This window comes from Ursus maritimus, unplaced genomic scaffold (genome assembly GCF_017311325.1).
Source record: "Ursus maritimus isolate PB19 unplaced genomic scaffold, ASM1731132v1 scaffold_36, whole genome shotgun sequence".
NCBI lineage: Eukaryota > Metazoa > Chordata > Mammalia > Carnivora > Ursidae > Ursus > Ursus maritimus.
In genome coordinates this window covers 3,664,223-3,682,637 of record NW_024426230.1, presented here as the reverse complement: position 1 = coordinate 3,682,637, position 18,415 = coordinate 3,664,223, and the positions used below count along the sequence as shown (strand labels likewise).

Genomic DNA, 18,415 nt, shown 5'->3' with positions numbered 1-18,415 from the left:
TGAAGTAATATTTTATTCATGATGTAAAAAAGTAAGCAGTTTCTAAAGTACTTCATGTAATTCTAATTGTCGCTCATAGACTCTGAGAATTGAAAATTTAATTTTATATAGTGTTTCATATTGATGAGAAAGAACCCATTTTATCCTCTGAGGAAGAAAACATTTCTTTCCTTCAAGCAGCATAGTTCTTATAGTTCAATATCCAGACTCATAAAAGTTTCTATAAAGGTGAGAGATGGTACACTAGTATTTTCCAAAATCTCTTCCAACACATATTTTGAAAAACTGAAAAATTGTAATTAAAACCCTTATAATTTTCTTTGCTAACATTTGTGTTTTCTGGGTTTTTTTTTATTTTTATTTTCTGAAGGTAGTAAAATATCTATGACCCTTAAAATAGAAATCTCTTAAAGAATCTCTTCATTGCCCATTGGTGTGTGAAGGCAAATTCCAATGACTAGATTTGCTGAGTATAGTATAGCAAAAGGAAGGGAAATACAGGGGTTTTGATTTTCTTAATCCTAAGAAGTAAAAACAGGAGTTAATGTAAAAACTTTTTTGTTCTCAGTCACCAGGGACCTCATATAAAATCCCAGAACCATAACCATGCCAAGTTAATGTGTCAACCATTTGTATAGAAAAAGAAAAGTTATTATTTGCCAGTGCAAACCAACCAGTCCTATATCAGTGAAACAACAAATAAAAGAACATAAAATATATTGGAAACAGAGGACATTGTAAAACTCTCTTCTCCTTCAGGTCCTTTATCCTCCCCTGCAAAGTCAAACTTCTTAATTATGGAAGATTACATTTAATGAGATGCTTTGCATTATACAGAAAGCTGGCCTTCAGACCCATCACACCACGAAGACTTTTTAAGCTAAAGACATCCATGCTTTTTTTTTCCTTAAGCAAAACAAATGGAACCTTCATAAAACTTAACTTACTTGAAATCTCAGCATTTAACACTGTTGCTGGCCTCCTTTTTGAAAGACTTTCTTCTTTTCACTTTAGTGACACGGTATTCCCCACATCCCTGGTTGTTCCTTTTATAGACATCCATTCCTCTACCTGAAGATCAAATGTTTATTTTACTGAGGGTTCTGTCCTCTTCTTGAGTTATATAATGTCCCACTGGGAAATCCCATTTAACGTTATATGCTGATGACTCCTAATCCAGCAAAAACTCCTTCCTGAATTTCAGACTAAAAACCATAACTGCCTTCAGGACATGTGTATTTTCCTGCCCTACTTCAAACTTAATGTGTCCAAAAGTGAATTTAAAATCTTTATCAACTCCAAAATCTATTCTTCTTCTTCTGTTCTTCATCTCAATAAATGGTGCCATCATCCACCTGGTTGCCCAAGCCAGCAACCTGGTGAATTTTTAGACTCTGCTTTTTCCCTCCCTGCCCCATGTCGAACCAGGTATCAACTCCCTTTGTTTTTTCTACCTGAATAAGTCTTTAGTCTCTCTTCAACTCTCTAGCTTTAATTGTAGGCCTATGTAAGTGTTAGTATGGCCCAGGAAATGTGGAAAACTTGAGGCCCCTGGCTCTTTGATATACTCTGTCACTCTCCTATTTCTCTAGGATTAGAAGAGGGGTCAAAATAACTCTAGATTAGTTATAGTTTTTTGAGGTACTCATTCCCTGCACAAATTTGGAAGGCCAACATAAGATAGCAGCCTAAATTTGAGACTCCTTGAGGCTTGAGGTAAAATCAAACGGCCAAGATACTTACATCCTATGCACTGGCCCTTGCACGAATCTGACCACCAGTACTTGTCATCTGTATCACCACGATAGCTTCCTAATGAGTATTTCTGCCTCAAATTTATACCTCCAGTCTACTCACACTGTAATTACATTGATCCATAAGTATTTGAGAATGGAAAACATGAGACTATTCTTGAGGATGTTTTGTTTGAGAATAAAACATGAAATGAATGATTGTAAATATTTTGGAGGTTTTTACCTGAGAAATCTCATCCCCCAAATAGGAAAGTTTAGTTACTTCTCACTTACTTGCTTGTGAAAAAAATTCTAGATGCAGGCTGCCCGTTAAATATCAGATCATTTTTTTCCCCACCACATTATAAAATAAAACACTTGTCCTCTCTTAAAAAAAATAGTGCCAGATACTGCTCTCTTACTTCTTAAACATTTTATTCCAATAGACCAATAACTTTTTTTCTGTTAGAGATATCAATTGTAAAGCTAAGAAGAAATTAACAATAACAATATTCTTTTCTGACTCCATGTATGATGATGACGATGATGGTGGTGATGATGATGGTGATGATGATGGTGATGATGGATGTTCTCTTAGTTCCTTCACAGAAAGGGTACAATTACATCACCTAATCTCCTCCATAAGTCTTCATGACATCCCATTTCTTTCCAGTCCAACAAAGGGCACATTTGTGATGGAATTTATTCCCATTTTCTTTGGGTGCAGTCAACTTTACAACCTTTGTGGTTTACCACTTCATGCTCTCCGTGGTTGGCATGGCCTGGATGACATAAAAGCAGACCTAGTGATACCCTGAAGAAATACAGCACATAACTTCCCAGCCCTGATCCATTTTTTATAGGCTGCAACACTGTCTAAGTGGTTGATTTCCTGGGCTCTATTAATTGCATTCAAGCTTTCTTAAATTTCTTACATGACCAAATTTTAACTAAGAAGCTATAATTAGAAGATTCATAAACTGAGCCAACTGTTTTTCTTATTCTGAAACTGAAAAAAAAAAAAACACAGTATATTCATAGCATTGCTAGGGTTACTCGGAACTCATGATTCGCAAATGTGGATGTTGTCCACAATTCTTTTATGATTAAGTAGATGCACAAAGGTGACGATCATGAAGAAAATTTTGTGTGTGTGTCAAGACCTATGTGGTTACAAAGATGAAAAAAACAAAAATAAAATTAGGGTCTCAGCCTTCCCAGAAAGCAGACAACATATGGGTGTTTACATAATATGTACAGACAGAACTATAATACAGAACCGAATCTAAACATAAATGTGGCCATTTACCGAGTCTTGATATATGCTAAGAATTGACCAGAATATCACTAATATTTACAACAAAACAAAACAAAACATGCAACGATTTTCCCAATAAGGAAATGGATGCTTGGAAAAACTAAATAATTTGCCCAAAATTGACCAGGTCAGGATTAAACCTAATTCCATCTGCCTGTCTGTCCATAACACCTGTGCTATTTCATAAGTTCCCGGGAAGAGACTCCAGAGAAATTTTTTGTGTGTTCGAAGTAAGTTGTCTTGGTCCCCAGTTAGAGCCACAGGGGAAGGCTTATAATAAGACTTCGGTGATTTTTATGTTGAAGGAGTTAGTGAAAGGTCTGGAAGCAAATAATTATTCCAGGAAGAAGGAATGGCAAGAAAGACCCCACCACAGTAGGAAAGGGCTGAGCACGTATAGAAGCAGTAAGTAATGTATTCTCCTTGTAGGTTAAGTGAAGGATGGGAAGGGAAGTTGTGGTCAGCTCAGAGGTGGGACTTCATTCAGTAGGCTACATGAAGCCATCTATGTTTTCTGAGAAGCATCATTACTGAAATATAATTGTCCTCTAGGAAGATTTACCTGGCAACGGCATGTAAATGGATAGGTGTGTGGGAGGGGAGACTGAAAGACACATGATAGATATAAAAGATTATTGAAGTAAGCAGATAATGACCTGGGCTGGGACAGTGGAAGTGGGAAAGGAAAGGAGGGAATGTGTATCATAGCTGTCTTCCAAACTCCACAGCCTTGAGAATTGTTATTGCTAACCCCCAAACAATACACTGTGCTTTGAAGCATGGCCAGTTGAGAAGCTGCAAGCCTTGGGAACTGAATGGTTCCATTTAGGTCCGAAGTACTTTTAATTATTGGCCTGCCTTACATTCTAAAAGGCAGGAGAATTTGGAATAAATATTCTTGTGCAGCCTGAGAGGTAATTCACCACTGAAAATGCTTGGTTCTCTATGATGTAGAAAGGGAGAGTTATTAAATGGTATAATCAAACCCCTAGGTGTTTTATTGAGGTCCTGGCATAACCAGTAGGGTGACTTCAATTTCCAGGCTACAGGTTTCTCATTTGGAAAATGTGTATAGTAATAATTATCCTCCTTCCGTCTCCTGGCCGTTGTAGGAAATCAAATGAGATAATTAATGTGGAAGTCCTCTAGAAAACACAAAATCCTCTTTGCTTTTAAGGGTAGGGACTATTTTGTTTATGCCTCTTTGTGGTTCTCATAGTACTGTATTAAACCCCCAGGAGAGGCTAGGAATATCTGTTGAGTGAGTGGTTGCATACAGGAGTTTCGGCAGGAGAACGGCCCTTGTACCAATGTGTTGACGTTGTATGCGATAAATGTGGGCCTATGCTTGTATGCCATGTCATAAGCTTTCATAGGAGGAAGAGAAGAGGATGCAGACATGGTGCTGACCAGCTCCACCACAGAAAACATGAAATACAGTGCAGCTACTCCTGGTTCACTTTCTGCTAGAAATCCTTTAATGCCCACTAAAAAGATGTAAGAGCTACAAAGAAAAAACTCATTTGTGAGGCAAGCACCTAGAGTATTGATAGTATCCCAGAACCGGGGAAGGATTAGAATCTAGGAAGACCAAGAGCTTCATTGCACTATCGCCCAGGGCAGATGGGCCAAGAAGAGGAGTATCCAGTTCGTGTGTGGACTGCGAAGGAGACACTAACACTCTTTCCTGTGACATGACTTTAGTGCGCGGGCATTAGAGAGGGAAAACCAGAGTGATGTGCAAGGGGAAGAGAGAAAGCCACACACCTTCATTCATTCAGCAAATATTTCTTGAGGGTGTAAGTAGGTGCTGAGGGACGTGCATCTTGTGTGAGGTAAAGATTCTATTCTCCAGAAGACGCTCCCTGCGACTCGTGGATTTTGAAGGCAATACCACCCGGTATTAATTTATACACAAGCACATGAAAAATTACGCTTCTGACAAATAATGGAATACAAATAACATGCGACTTTTAAGCCATAAGAGGAATGGTTAATTTCTGAAGATGTTTTCACTAAATTGAAACACATTTACTCTATAACAGACGGAGCACAAAGGAAATAGAATTAAACAAAAGAGGAACTAAAATCAGTGAGCTTGCTTTTCATTTAGTTGAATAATTTCTACTCTAAGAAGATTCTCCTTTGATTATCAGGACGTTGGTTGTTTGGGTTTTGCTTAGAAAAGGAAGGTAGCTTCTGTCCAAAAGTTTCACTGGCGGGTCTTTGTTTCTCAAGGGCAGAGTGAACACCGTATTTAAAAGGTATTAAATTTTACATAAAGGGTGTGGATTTGTGTGACAGTCTTCTAGAGAGATACAAACAGAATAAAAACAAAATCGCAGGAATCCAGCTGGATCCACATTTGGACACAGAGCAAATAAAAAGGCATTGGCAATGTAGTTCCAAATGGAAAACATTCACAAAGAAGGAAGCGAGGGAATATAAATTTCTGAGGAGAATCTGGCAATTGCCAAGATCATCTGTTTCCCATGATCTCACGGATAAGACATAGTTTGCCTTTCCTTCCCACTTGCAAATTCTCTCTCATTTTTAATCATACATTTATTTTCAATAGATGGGATTTATATTTAAACATGTAGCCTATCCCATTGGTAGGTTTGGGCAAGGAAAGCTGGCAGAAAAGCAGAGAAGAGCCAAAGACACAGGCCAATAGGAGATGCGATGCATTAAAGGAAGGGATTACTATACATGGGTGTGTTTTTCTTCCCTCCGCCCAGCTTCCCCCGCCCCCTTGACTAAAATAACATTTTTCTATCTTTTTTTTTTTTAAAAGATTTTATTTATGTATTCGACACAGATAGAGACAGCCAGCGAGAGAGGGAACACAAGCAGGGGGACTGGGAGAGGAAGAAGCAGGCTCATAGCGGAGGAGCCTGACGTGGGGCTTGATCCCGTAACGCCGGGATCACGCCCTGAGCCAGAGGCAGACGCTTAACCGCTGTGCCACCCAGGCGCCCCAACATTTTTCTATCTTGAACCTGAGTCCTTATCTGAGGTCACAGCTCTATTTCTTTCCAGTTTAAATGACATAGTCACTTTATTCCGTATTTTATTTTGTGTTATCTACAATCATGTAACACTCCTACGTATGGGAAATTGTAACTTCAAACACAAAAAGTCTTCTTGTTTGCTGTTGATACAAACTTATTTGGTGGCATTTAAAAGATCAATCGTGAATTTTAATATTCATAAACACGCTACCCTAAAAAGAGATGTTGCTTTTTTCTCCCCCCAAATTTGGAAGTACGCGAGGTATTTACCTGAACACCTTTGAGGGATCTGTCTCAGTTTTCAATTTGATAACTTAACGTGCGTCTACACATCGCCAACAAAGGAAAACATTAGAGAGCTCTCGTTTCCAGATAGTTCAGACCGTTGCCCTTCAGAGACATTTTGGAGACAGAATAATATGTCTAATAATTTCAGCCAACCTAGGTATTTATCACAGCTTCAAACAGGCAGTAATTCACTTATATTTATTTTCTCAGAATGTAACACTCGTCTGAATTAAACATTATGATACATACCTGCCCTAGTATAAACTATTTTTTCAAATTTTCGTAGTCAAGATTTCTTTCTCAGAGAAGAAAATTAGACAGGTGCAGCACACCAAATGAGATGAACTTTGTCCTCAAAGAAAATTGGTTTTTCCTTTTCAATTTCATTTCAAAGAGATCTGACAAGTGTGGCTTTGAACAAACTTTAACAGCACAATATCCTTTGTGTAAGTTTCCCCTTGTCAGCTTTTCCATTCCAGCAGGAACTTAGAACAAAGTGGATGTTGCCCTTTGAGTTGAGAACTTCATCAGCTGAATGAACACTAGCATAGTGCAGTGAAATTGAGGGCATACTCTCTCCTCGAATCTCAACAGCGCAGTGTCTCAACAAATATAATTTCTCTATCTGGTGCAAGAAGAGACACTAGCTGTACATTGGGTTTCATCCACTCTCCTTCTTCCTCTCTCACAGGAAAAGCCGAAGTATCTGGCAGTGCACCCACTTGAAACTTTGCAGATTATGGGAAGAAGTCTCGCATTGTGTGTGGAGCACAAATACACGTTATTTTGTGACGTTGTTTGGTCCTACACTGTTTTATACCAGAATCACAGGGAGCCTGATGTGCGAGGTACAAAGCCAGAATTTCAGGTGTGTTTTGTTTTCCTATGCATGAAAGGGGAAAAAAATATGTTTTTTCTATTTGTTTGGCTTTGTTTCGTTTTTAACCTGTTGTAGCTTTGCAACCATTTCAAAGTGAAATTCAAAAGCAGAGGGAAAAAAAAGTACACAGGAAACCGCTTCACAGAGATTCTAATCTTTATTACACAAAAGCTTGTTACGGCTACTCATTCCTTAGAGATTTCGATTGTGTATAAATTGTGCGACTTTATGCTGGTAACTAACTGCTCTGACACGTTCATTTTTTCCTTGCATATTCTCCGAACTTTCTTACGGTTTTTTATTACAATTGCCCCTTGCTATCTTTTACTTTCTCTTGGCTCCAACCCTTCCTTTCATCTTCTTTTTTTTCCCCCTGTGCATTAATATTTAAAGACTGTACTAGTGTCAAACATTCATGTAGAGACAACTTAAATGCAAAGTGGATAAGGTTCCAGAATAAGTCCATGCCCAATTTAATTACAGCATTTTGATTAACACAGATTGTAAGTAGCTTGAACTAAGAATTTTAAGTTGTTCAGCTTGAATCTTACAAAGGCTAACCAGAGATGAAGTGTAACTTTGACTCAGAAACTGCCAGAAAACACTCTGATTAACCAATTTAGATGTACTATCTCATTAGGGATCTAAATATCTTTGGATCACAGAAATTCATGTTTATTGATAAGATAAAATATTTATTATCCAGAGAGCTGAATTAGCAAAAAGAACAGCTCTAATCAGGTGCTCACTCCCAAAGAAAAGAAGAATATTGGTTGGAACTGAAAATGTGATACTTAGGAGCAAACCCGGCTTGTTTATGCAAAGGCCATGCTTCTTGCCAGCCAATTCAGTCTCCTTGAAAGGTTGGAGTTGATGAAGTCTGTGGCCAGGTTTCTAAATGGGTTCGATAGATAATGACTGCCCATAGCTACCGCTAATTGAGAATAATGGCTGGGCAGGGAGGGAAGGACACAGAGCAGAGATGGAAGAAATCTACTCCAGAGTAGGAGCCTGAAAACACCCCCAAGGACACAGGGAATGAAACCCAAGCCTTTTACTGAACCTAATATTTACTGAATTATATTTACCGAGATAACCTTATCTTTACTGAATTTAGTTGACCTAAATTTTTCTTTCTGGATGAATATAATGGTGTTTCTCTAAACAGTTATAAGGAAGATAAGGATATGTCATAAGCTTCTGTAATATATTTCCTTGCTCTTGGCAAAATTTATATATATATATATATAGAGAGAGAGAGAGAGAGAGAGAGAGAGAGAAGTATCTATCTAGATGTATGTAGAGAGAGACAGAGAGAAAGCCATCAACAAATTTACAGCTTTTTCATCTGAAGAAACATGAAAATAGAGGCTACTCTAATTTCTCTTTGTGTAAGATTTCATTTTGTGTTAACTTGTTTTGTTGTTATTAAAGGCATCTCAAATGGAGATAAGATCAGGTCTGAGTTATACAAAGATTGAGGGCAATATTAAATAAGGCAATTGTTGTTCTTTAAATTTTTCTTTGATTTCTAAAATTCTGAAAACACTGTGAATTCAGAGGTTGGTACTCATGGATTTTAACAGACTATAATTTTTGATGGAGTAAAATCATATGAAAGAGCATGCTCTATTCTACACATTTTAATCATATCAAAGACAGAGTAAGTTCAAATACCTTTTCAAAGCCAATACCCTTTCAAAATAGGATAATCAGCCAGGTAGGACCATTTGCCTGCTGGCATTTTGCTCAAATTATAATTAGAAGTGATAACACATACAACTCTCTCACACATATACAATCCCCATTCATTCTAGCTTTGTAGACTCATCACACAGAAGAGATCAAGTCTAAGACCTATCGGAGTACTTGACAATATTTTTTGTTTGGATGAATTTTGCCTGGCAAGGCTTACTAGATGAAGTGTAAAGGGGAGCTGTCAGAACATTTGTGCATCTCATGACTGTAGCTCTTGACACATATTACGCATTGATTTCCTCTAAGAAGGAAGTTTTCTAAACACAAAGAAGGTGTCTCCTGCATGTTGGGTCCCATAGGCATCCTCATGCCTGTTCTGGTCCATGACGGTTTACTGAACATAAATTCTGAAGCTAGTGACTATAATATTAGGGGAATCAGAAATTAAAAGGGGGCAACTATTCAACATAAATATTATAAATATATCATAATCCAACCATCTCTTATCTGCTTTTCCATAATTGATAATTACACATAATTCTAGTGAGACATCTTTTTAGTTTCCTCTTCTTTGGGGCCTAATATACTAGTTGATTCCAAGGCTAAGTAGCATATTTATTCCTTGGAAATTAGAGTTCAATATGGTACCCTATTAAAATAATATATGGTGGCATTAGCAGCATGATTATTACAAAAATGGATTCAGAGCAATGAGCCAAATTTGACCAGGGGACTGTGCAGCTATAAATCTACCAGAATCGCATGAGGCATTGTTTTACTGACAAGAAATTCCTGTGCACGGGCCCCTTGAGACATGTTAGTTAGACTCGTAGGCACAGAATGCAAGAATATCAAGCACTCTGTCCGAGTGCTAAAAAGGACTCATCTAAGCAAATAATGTCCATCGAGAGAAAAAAAAGGCAGCATTTCTGTATGAAATGTGAGTCCTCACTAATTTCTATATTTGGAGGAACATCAAATGGACATTAAAGTAAAACTCCTAAAATGACTGTATATAATAGTGACAAGCTTCACAATAAAGTTTAGTGCCCGGCGTGATGACAAATTATAACCTCTTGCCCATAACTGAGGTCTGGTTCTGGGCAAAATTATAACTCAAACGAAATTTATCTTTTTCGTCCATGCTTTGCATTTCTATGCATTTTCCCCACTGGCTACTTCATCCCTTTCATCCCAGACCCAGTCATCTTGGGTGCTCACTTTTCTTAGAAGGCGAAATAACAGCCTACTGGGTTCGGAAATGCCCTTATTATAACTTCGTCTGCACACTACTATTTATCATAAGGAAAGGGAACCTGACATGTTAGCTGAATTGCTCAACATCACTCAAACACTTCATAGCAGGTTCTCAAACAGAACTCCTCCTTTCTTGACTGATAGGATGCAATGTGTCCTCCCCCTAGGATGGCTTTTATTAATAGCAGGTAAATCATTAAGCCCAAGTCTGTATTACTGGTGGCGAAAGTGGAGACAGCAGCAGGTTGCTGGTGCTCTGGGTATGGGTGCGGGGTCAGGTGGAGCTTACCGTGGAAGCCTCGCAAAGTTACCTTTGCATTTTGGAGAAAACCTCCACCAGTAATTCCTACATGTGGGAAGCAAAATATTTCATACAGCCTCATCGAAATTTCCAAGAGTAGGCAGAAATAACTCTTGGTTTTTCTGGAGAAAAAAGCTGCTTAATGGGCACTGTGGAAGTCTTTTCAATCTAACATTTTCTTCTTTAAAACAATGAAGGAAAAAATGTTATTTCTTTAATGTTCCATCGCTAGTTTATAAATTGTTTGAAGAATGTTCAGACTCATCAATTACTTCCTCCTTGTTGCTTTTACATGCAAATACCGTCTGTTTCTCCACACCGACTGCATAGGGGCTCTCAGCATGTCTGAAGCAGCTCTTCGCAGATACTGATGTGCACAGACAGCTCCTGGGCCGGAGAGGTTACAGCCCTGAAGAGCTCCCAGGTGATGCCCATGCTGTTCCTCTGGGGTTGAGTACAGGTGTTGCCATAGCCTGAAGCAAGGATGCCAGCCTGAGGGTCATAAGATTTGGGTTTGAGTCTATGTCCTAGCCATGTGCTTTTAGGGTACGTACAAATGCCCTGGTGTGGTTCTGCCACTAACAACCCCAATAACTTGTCATGAGCTTCCTTGCCTGTAAATGACAATTGTCTTACTTTGGCTGCTTCTAGAATTGTTGGAAAATCAAATGATATGAAGCATTGAAATGCTTCATAAATTACAAAGTACTATATGATTAATGTTAGTTATTAATGTATTATTCAAGGCTCTCTTCTAACTGGTCTATGAGGACCAAAATCTACTGGCAGGAAAAAGAAAATTGGGTTGTGTCTACCATTTATTAGTATCACAGCATCAAAGTTCAGGAAAAACATGGGCAATGAGTGTTTGAAAGAGACTCCATCCCTAATTACTAAAAGTATGTTATTGAAAAATGAGATTAATAAGCTTGTTATACTAGAAAGGTTTTTGCTTCAGTACAATGCTTAGTGATGGGGAAGGGGCAATGCAATGGGCACTATGAGATCCTGCTAGGGAGAGTGGAAATTGATACTTGGTTTCTATAGAGTATTTTGGAAGTATGTGTTAAGGGCCTTAAGAAAGTGTTTATTGTTAGACTTAGTAACTTCAGTTCTAGAAAACTACCTTAGGAAATAAATAAAGGTATGGTTCAAAAAATAGTTTATATAGGGGCTCCTGGGTGGCTCAGTCAGCCAAGTGTCTGACTCTTGATTTTGGCTTAGGTCATAATCTCAGGATCCTAGGGTCGAGCCCAGCTTTGGGCTCCACACTCAGTGGGAGGTCTGCTTGAGGATTCTCTCTCTCTCTCTCTCTCTCTCTCTCTCTCCCCCTCTTCCTCTGTCCCTCCCCCCACTTGTGCTCTCTCTCTCTCAAATAAATAAATAAATAAATAAATAAATCTTAAAAAGTAGTTTGTATATCAAAATTTCCATTACAGAATTAGTATCATAGTAACCTTTTGCAAGATCCTAAATGGCAAAAAATAAGAGTATGGCTAAATAAATAAAGCGTATCAATATCACAGAACATGGAGTCAAAACACTTGCACTTTTAAATTTTTAATTCAAAGGTAAAAACAAATCAGCTATACTTCAGAGTAAATTTTGTGAAATAGAAGAGTTTTAGTATATAGTATAATCTCAAATGCTTTAAATATGTATTAATATTTTTGACCTTAGTAGTATCACTTCTAGGAGACTGTCTACCTGTTCCCATTCTCACAATTGAAGTAACCAACTTCATAAAATTATGCCTAGTTCTGGGGTTCTATTAAGTCTATGACAACTTGTGAAAAAATGTGGTTCAACTACTATTCTTTAAAATTCACAGGGTGGCATTTTCAGGGCCCTTGCATTACCTTTGCTCCACTTTCTGAAATTCTAATTTAGTTTTAATAGAGTATACTGTTCAAAAGATATGTATTGACACCTCTAAATATCTGATAACTCTCCTGGGTATGTTAGGAATTCAGGGATGAATGTGGATGCAACCTTAATGTAGATCTCCTACGAGTGAGCTAATACCATATAGTCACAGATATTGCAGTGTGATTGCAACGATGTAACCATAGAGAGAAACACACACACACACACACACACACTCCTCTGGAAGACCAGAGAGCACACTTCTTCTTTTTTTTTTTTTTTTTAAAGATTTTATTTATTTATTTGACAGAGAGATAAACAGCCAGCGAGACAGGGAACACAAGCAGGGGGAGTGGGAGAGGAAGAAGCAGGCTCATAGCAGAGGAGCCTGATGTGGGGCTCGATCCCAGAACGCCGGGATCACGCCCTGAGCCGAAGGCAGACACTCAACCGCTGTGCCACCCAGGCGCCCCCAGAGAGCACACTTCTGTTGAGGCAATGATGGGATGACTGTGGTGAAAGTAGACCGAAGAATGAGTGGGACAGGTGTAGTGGACCAGAATGGAGGGAGAAGAGTTTCTGATACAGAAACTAATAAAAGCAAAGGCAACAAACACAAAATCATGCTACATCTAGGAATATTGGATTCTTCTTTCTGGATTACAACCTTGGACAGGTTAGGAAAAAATGTGAGACAGCTTTGCTGGCATCAGATCAAGTTTTAGGCCAAGTACCCTACCTTCATCTTACAGGTCATGGGAAGTCATTGAAGGTCTTTAAGCAGCAAAACTACACAATTAAAGCCATATTTTAGGAAGATTATTCTGATGTTGATGTCTCGATGAGTTTTATGGGAAACTAGGTCTAGGGAGTTCACACAAGACAGAGAAACCACAATTCCACACCTATCTTAGTAACTGTACTACTTATGTTGCCCTGAAAAAGTTCCTTCTCCTTTCTGAGATTTAGTCTACTACCAGCACAAATATACCTTTATGTGAATTAGAGGAGGAACCCATTGGGCAGGTGGAGCCCATGAGCACACTACACTGTTTACAAAGCAGACAGTACCTTTGTCCAAAGAAAAAACTCAGGGCTCTGAGTAGACTTTTTGCAATATAATATGGGGGGAGGCATATTGAGTGTAACTTGGGTTGAGTTTTAGCTCTCACTCTCCACTTAGCCTGGCATGGACTCACAGTACACTTATCTGTGACTTGAGAATACGAGATCGTTTAGGACTGTGATTAGACATATACCGAGGGTCTATTGAAGAGATTTGTAATAGATATCCAGTGACTGGTGGTGGTGGCGGTGGTAACCGTGAGCAGCAGCAGTATTGATATTGTTAGTAACATCTACCACTGTTATCCTGACTTGGGATAATAAGGGCTTAGACTAATATTCAGAGGATGGAAAAAAACAAGCGAATTTTAAAAAAGGCCAAAGAAAGAAAGCATAGTACCTGATGACTAGTTATACTTGCAAGTTGAGGGAAAAGAAGTCAAAGCTGATTTTCAGTTTGGTGAACAGAAGACAACTGACCATGCTCCAGACAGAAATAGTGAAGCTGGGAAGAGCTGTTATAGGGAAGATGGCAAGATCCGTGTTCCATGTGTCGTATGGGAAGGAAACAGGTATCCAGATAGAAATATTTCTCGGGTGATTGAAAATATGGGATCAGAACTCAGTGTGAGGATGGAGATAGACATAATACATCTGAGATTCAAATGCACGGAGGGGGACAGTGTAACTCTATACAGCTCTGAACTTCAGGCACGATACAGAACTCTATACAGAACTTCATACAGAGCTCTATACAATTCTATGGTGGCTCTGTTTGGGATTTCCCATGCCTACGAAATGATGGAGAAATAAGCACACTCCACCTTGTCTGCAAGGTAAGGGAAGGCCACAGAAACCAAAAGGAGGGAGAGACCCTCCCTCTCCAGTTGACAGAGTTGTGATCCCCAAAATGTGTGATGAACCTTTACTGCTTTTTTGTTTTCTCTGTCTTTCTGCCTGTTGGCTCCTAGTTCAGTCATGGAACTATATGGCAGGATGAGGGAATTATAGACTCAGATTTGTGCCTGGAGGACCAGAAAGCAGAGCCCCAGGGAACAGGAAAGTCACAGAGAGATGGCAGGGAGGGAGAATCTCAAGAAAGCTACTCCATAAAGTTGTTTATGGACACCTGGGTTCACTCAAGCTGTGCATGTACGGATGCAATCAGCGTACCAAAGAGTTTGAAAACTGAATCAACAGATAGATCGCTACCCACAGTGGTGCGTAGGCAGGACAAATCTGAATAACACTACAAAGGCTTTGAACCCTGAACTGCCATGGGAATCATGGCCCATGGAAGCAAAGCTGGTTGGAACCTTCAGACTGAACCTAACCATGCCAGTTACCTACTAAAACAAAAATATTAGTGTTTTCCATAAAATTTAAACAGGCCCAGAAGCTCATAATATTCAAAATGTCCGGGACACTATCCCATATTATTATTCAAGATACAAAGAAACAAAGAAAACCTCAATTCTAATGGGAAAAGACAATACCAATGCCAAGAAGACACAGATGTTGCAATTATCTAACAAATACTTTGAAGTAGTTATTATATAAATGTTTCAATAAGCAATGACAAACACTCTTGAAATGAATGGGAAAACAAAGCTTTCACAAAGAAGTAGGAGATGTATAGAAAAATCAAATAGAAATTGTAGAACTGAAAATACAATAAATAAAAATCTCACTGGATGAGCTCAAAAGCAAATTGAATATAAATTTGCATCTCAACTTGAGTGAGCTTGAATGATTAATAGAAATTATCCAGTCTGAACAACACAAAGAGATTTAAGAAAATATAAGCCAAGCCTAGGACCTCTGGGACAATATAAAAGGCCTAACATTTGTGTCATCGGAGTCTTAGAAGGAGAGAAAGAGTATGGTGCTTAAAAAAATATTTGAATAAATAATGACTGAAAATGTTTGGTTAAATATATAAATCTAAACTTCAGGGTAGCTCAATAAACATTAATCAGTACAAATCCAAAGAAATCGATGTCTACACACGTCGTAATCAAAGCATTGAAAACCGCTGAAAAAAACACACAAAAAAATCTTGAATGAATCCAGAGAAAAATGATGGATTATTTGTAGGGGAATAATGTTCAAATGACAATGGATTCCTCATCAGAAACCATGGAGACGAGAGTGGCAAAATATTGTTAAGTGCTAGCAGAAAAGAACTGGCAACTCAGAATTCTAGATCAGGAATGAAGGAGAAATAAAGATAGAACATGGAGGAGTTTTGGGGGATGATGGAACTGTTCCAGGTCCTGATTGCGGTAGCAGTTACACAAACATACACATGTGTTAAAAATTTGTAACACTGTAAATCAAGAAGTCAATTTTAGTGTATGACAATTAAAAAGAAAATTAATCCTGAAAAAAATGATAAGGGTACCTGGATGGCTCAGTTGGTTAAGCAACTGCCTTCGGCTCAGGTCATGATCTTGGGGGTCCTGGAATCGAACCCTGTATTGGGTTCCCCCCTGAGCAGAGCCCTGCTTTTCCCTCCCTGCTTCTCCCTCACTGTCCTCTCTCTCTCTCTCCCTCTCTCTCTCTAATAAATAAAATCTTAAAAAACAAAAAGAAAAAATGATAGATAAGAATCTAAAGTCAGAAAGTAAATGTATTAATAGATGCCTTGGTTTTAATGTACGGTTTCCCTCTCTCTACTCTATTTCCCTTCCTGGCCCTTCACTGAGTAAACTCAGCCAAAAGAGTGACATCACAGAGAATATCCAGTGAGGAGGAAAAATTACAGTTATTTTTATAATTGAGTAAGATAGCACTTCCCAAAACAATAAATTCCTTGTGACAATTCAGAAACCATATTCAGTTTTTCAAATCATTAAGATATCATTTGCATTACTACAAATGCAGTGACTGGATATGTGGCAGCAGTGGCTGGTGAGCCGTGAATGGCTTGTGAGAGGGACTTTACGGACCGGTAACCTGGACATGGGACAGTAGTAGAAGCTTTTGCACGTTACCCCCCACAGAAAGGTGGGAGTACCAAGGTCAGAGCTGCAAAGGGCAGAATGGCAGCAGGAGTGGGTTAGGGAGTGACTGCTAGTAGAATTCTATTTATGGAATCCTAGATTTTGATTAATACTCTACTGGACTAATCCATAGTCACTTTATGGTTCACAGCAGCATTTTTCAGACACTATTCTGGAAGACCTAGAGCTCAGTGTGGATGTCCAAGGAGTATTGCTGGTGAGGCTTTGAAGAGACCAAGTGGGTGGCCCATAGCCTCAACAATAGTATTGATTACAATATTTTGTTTCCGTGAAGATCTTTCTTGAAAACCGGGTAGTATTTCTAGAGGAGGAAAAAAAGTGTCGAATGGGTCATGTTCAACATTAGCCTCCATGAAAGCATTCAGCCAAAAGCAGGCACAGAAGCACAAGAACCACATTAGTGAATCTTAGTACGACTTCTAAGAAGAAAGTGTAAGGGACTTTTAGGAGCAGCTAACTTTTTCAGGAGGTTCAAGGACTGCTTTAAGAGAAGGTACTGAAATAGGAATAAAGAAAGAAAAAACGTACTGAGTGGGTCTATAGGAGAATGAGATATCCAGTGGTGAAAATCAGAGAGAAACATATAACACAGTTTTTAGATTTCTCCTCTGACTTGCATGCAAATGAGCCCACAGTGCAGTATTACCTTCTGGATTCTCAGCACAAGTAATTTCCAGCCACTTCCCTGAGGATGTGAGAGAGGTTAAAGAGACTGGGAAAAGAAGAACGGAGGGAGCAGATCATGACAACAAAAGAATAATATGGGCCCATCCAGGTGAGCAATTTAAAAATCACTAAAGAATACAAAGAAGAAGGCATGATGTGAGAACTCAAGAGAGGGAGAGGGTGTTTAAGCATTGCAGGATGACTGAACGGATGATATTTGTACAGCCGGAAACGAGAAGGCTGTAACCAGAGTCAGCCATGACATGACAAGGTGGGGTCTGGGCCAAATGAAAGTCAGTAGAATTTCAGACTTACCTCATTCTCGCAGGAGTAGGCTCACGACAGCCTGCCGTCAGGCTAATAGTGCCACAGGACCACGTTCAGGCTGAGAGACTCCAACAAAACCAGGACTGTGAACTCTGAGTCTCACCTCTTCTAAATGCTTCAAAGAATGGGGGCTAGGTGTATAGCTGGGTGTAGCGGCAACATCGACTCACAAGGAGGAGTCCTTTGGTCTTGCTTTCAGCACAGGAGATAAAACATTATTTCAAGAATTGAAAAGTGAGAGGTTAGAAAAAAAAAAAAAAAGGAGTTCTTTCTCGGCTCATGTTAACTTCTGGCAGGAGAAACAGCAAGGAGTGCCAGAGAAGAACATTGACTATTTGAGGACAGACTGCTATAGATTACTTCCATCTCTAGCAAAAATCCATTCAGCAAGTCAAAAGAGAACGTGTTTGCAGGATTATAAAATTTTGAAAACTTCTAAAGCTCCTTTTCCAAGACCTACCGCTTAAAGAGGATTTGTACTTAGGTTTACTTTTTTTCTTTGTTTATTTTTCAATATAAGTTTTCTGAACCTAGTGATTTTGCCTTGTGGTCTAGCAGGGCAATATATGTTTTGGCAATTTTAGAAAGCGTGTTCTATTTATTTTCCCAATCAAACCAAAAAGCCCCTTAGGAGCCATTGTCGTCTCTTGGTTAAATATGTTTTCATTCATACGCTTCTTTAAAAGGTTTATTATTTACAAATAGACAGTAATGACTTCATCTGAGCTAATCCAGTTCATCATGTCATTATGTATTTAGGGCATGTCCTGCATTTAGAAAAATCCCTATGAGAACCCTGTACAGAGTGCCAAGAGCCACGGTAGCATCCATTAAATTTCCTGATTGCAGTGTTACATGCATTTTTTTTTTTTTCCCAGCAAGGACTAGCAATTCACTTCTTGCTCCAGGAATATTCAAGCAAAAACAATTCAAATACCTCGTCTTGAGGACTTTACTGTACCATTCAGAACTTGTC

General features: G+C 38.8%; 1 long non-coding RNA gene across 1 annotated transcript; it reads right to left on the bottom strand.

Moving 5' to 3' along the window:
- Positions 1-981: 981 nt before the first annotated feature.
- Positions 982-17,686, bottom strand: LOC103679311. Its single transcript, XR_572893.1, has 3 exons — positions 17,428-17,686; positions 2,363-2,515; positions 982-1,071 (listed from the first exon to the last, which is right to left on the bottom strand). It is a non-coding gene; the product is annotated as an uncharacterized LOC103679311 (long non-coding RNA).
- Between the last annotated feature and the right edge of the window lie 729 nt (positions 17,687-18,415).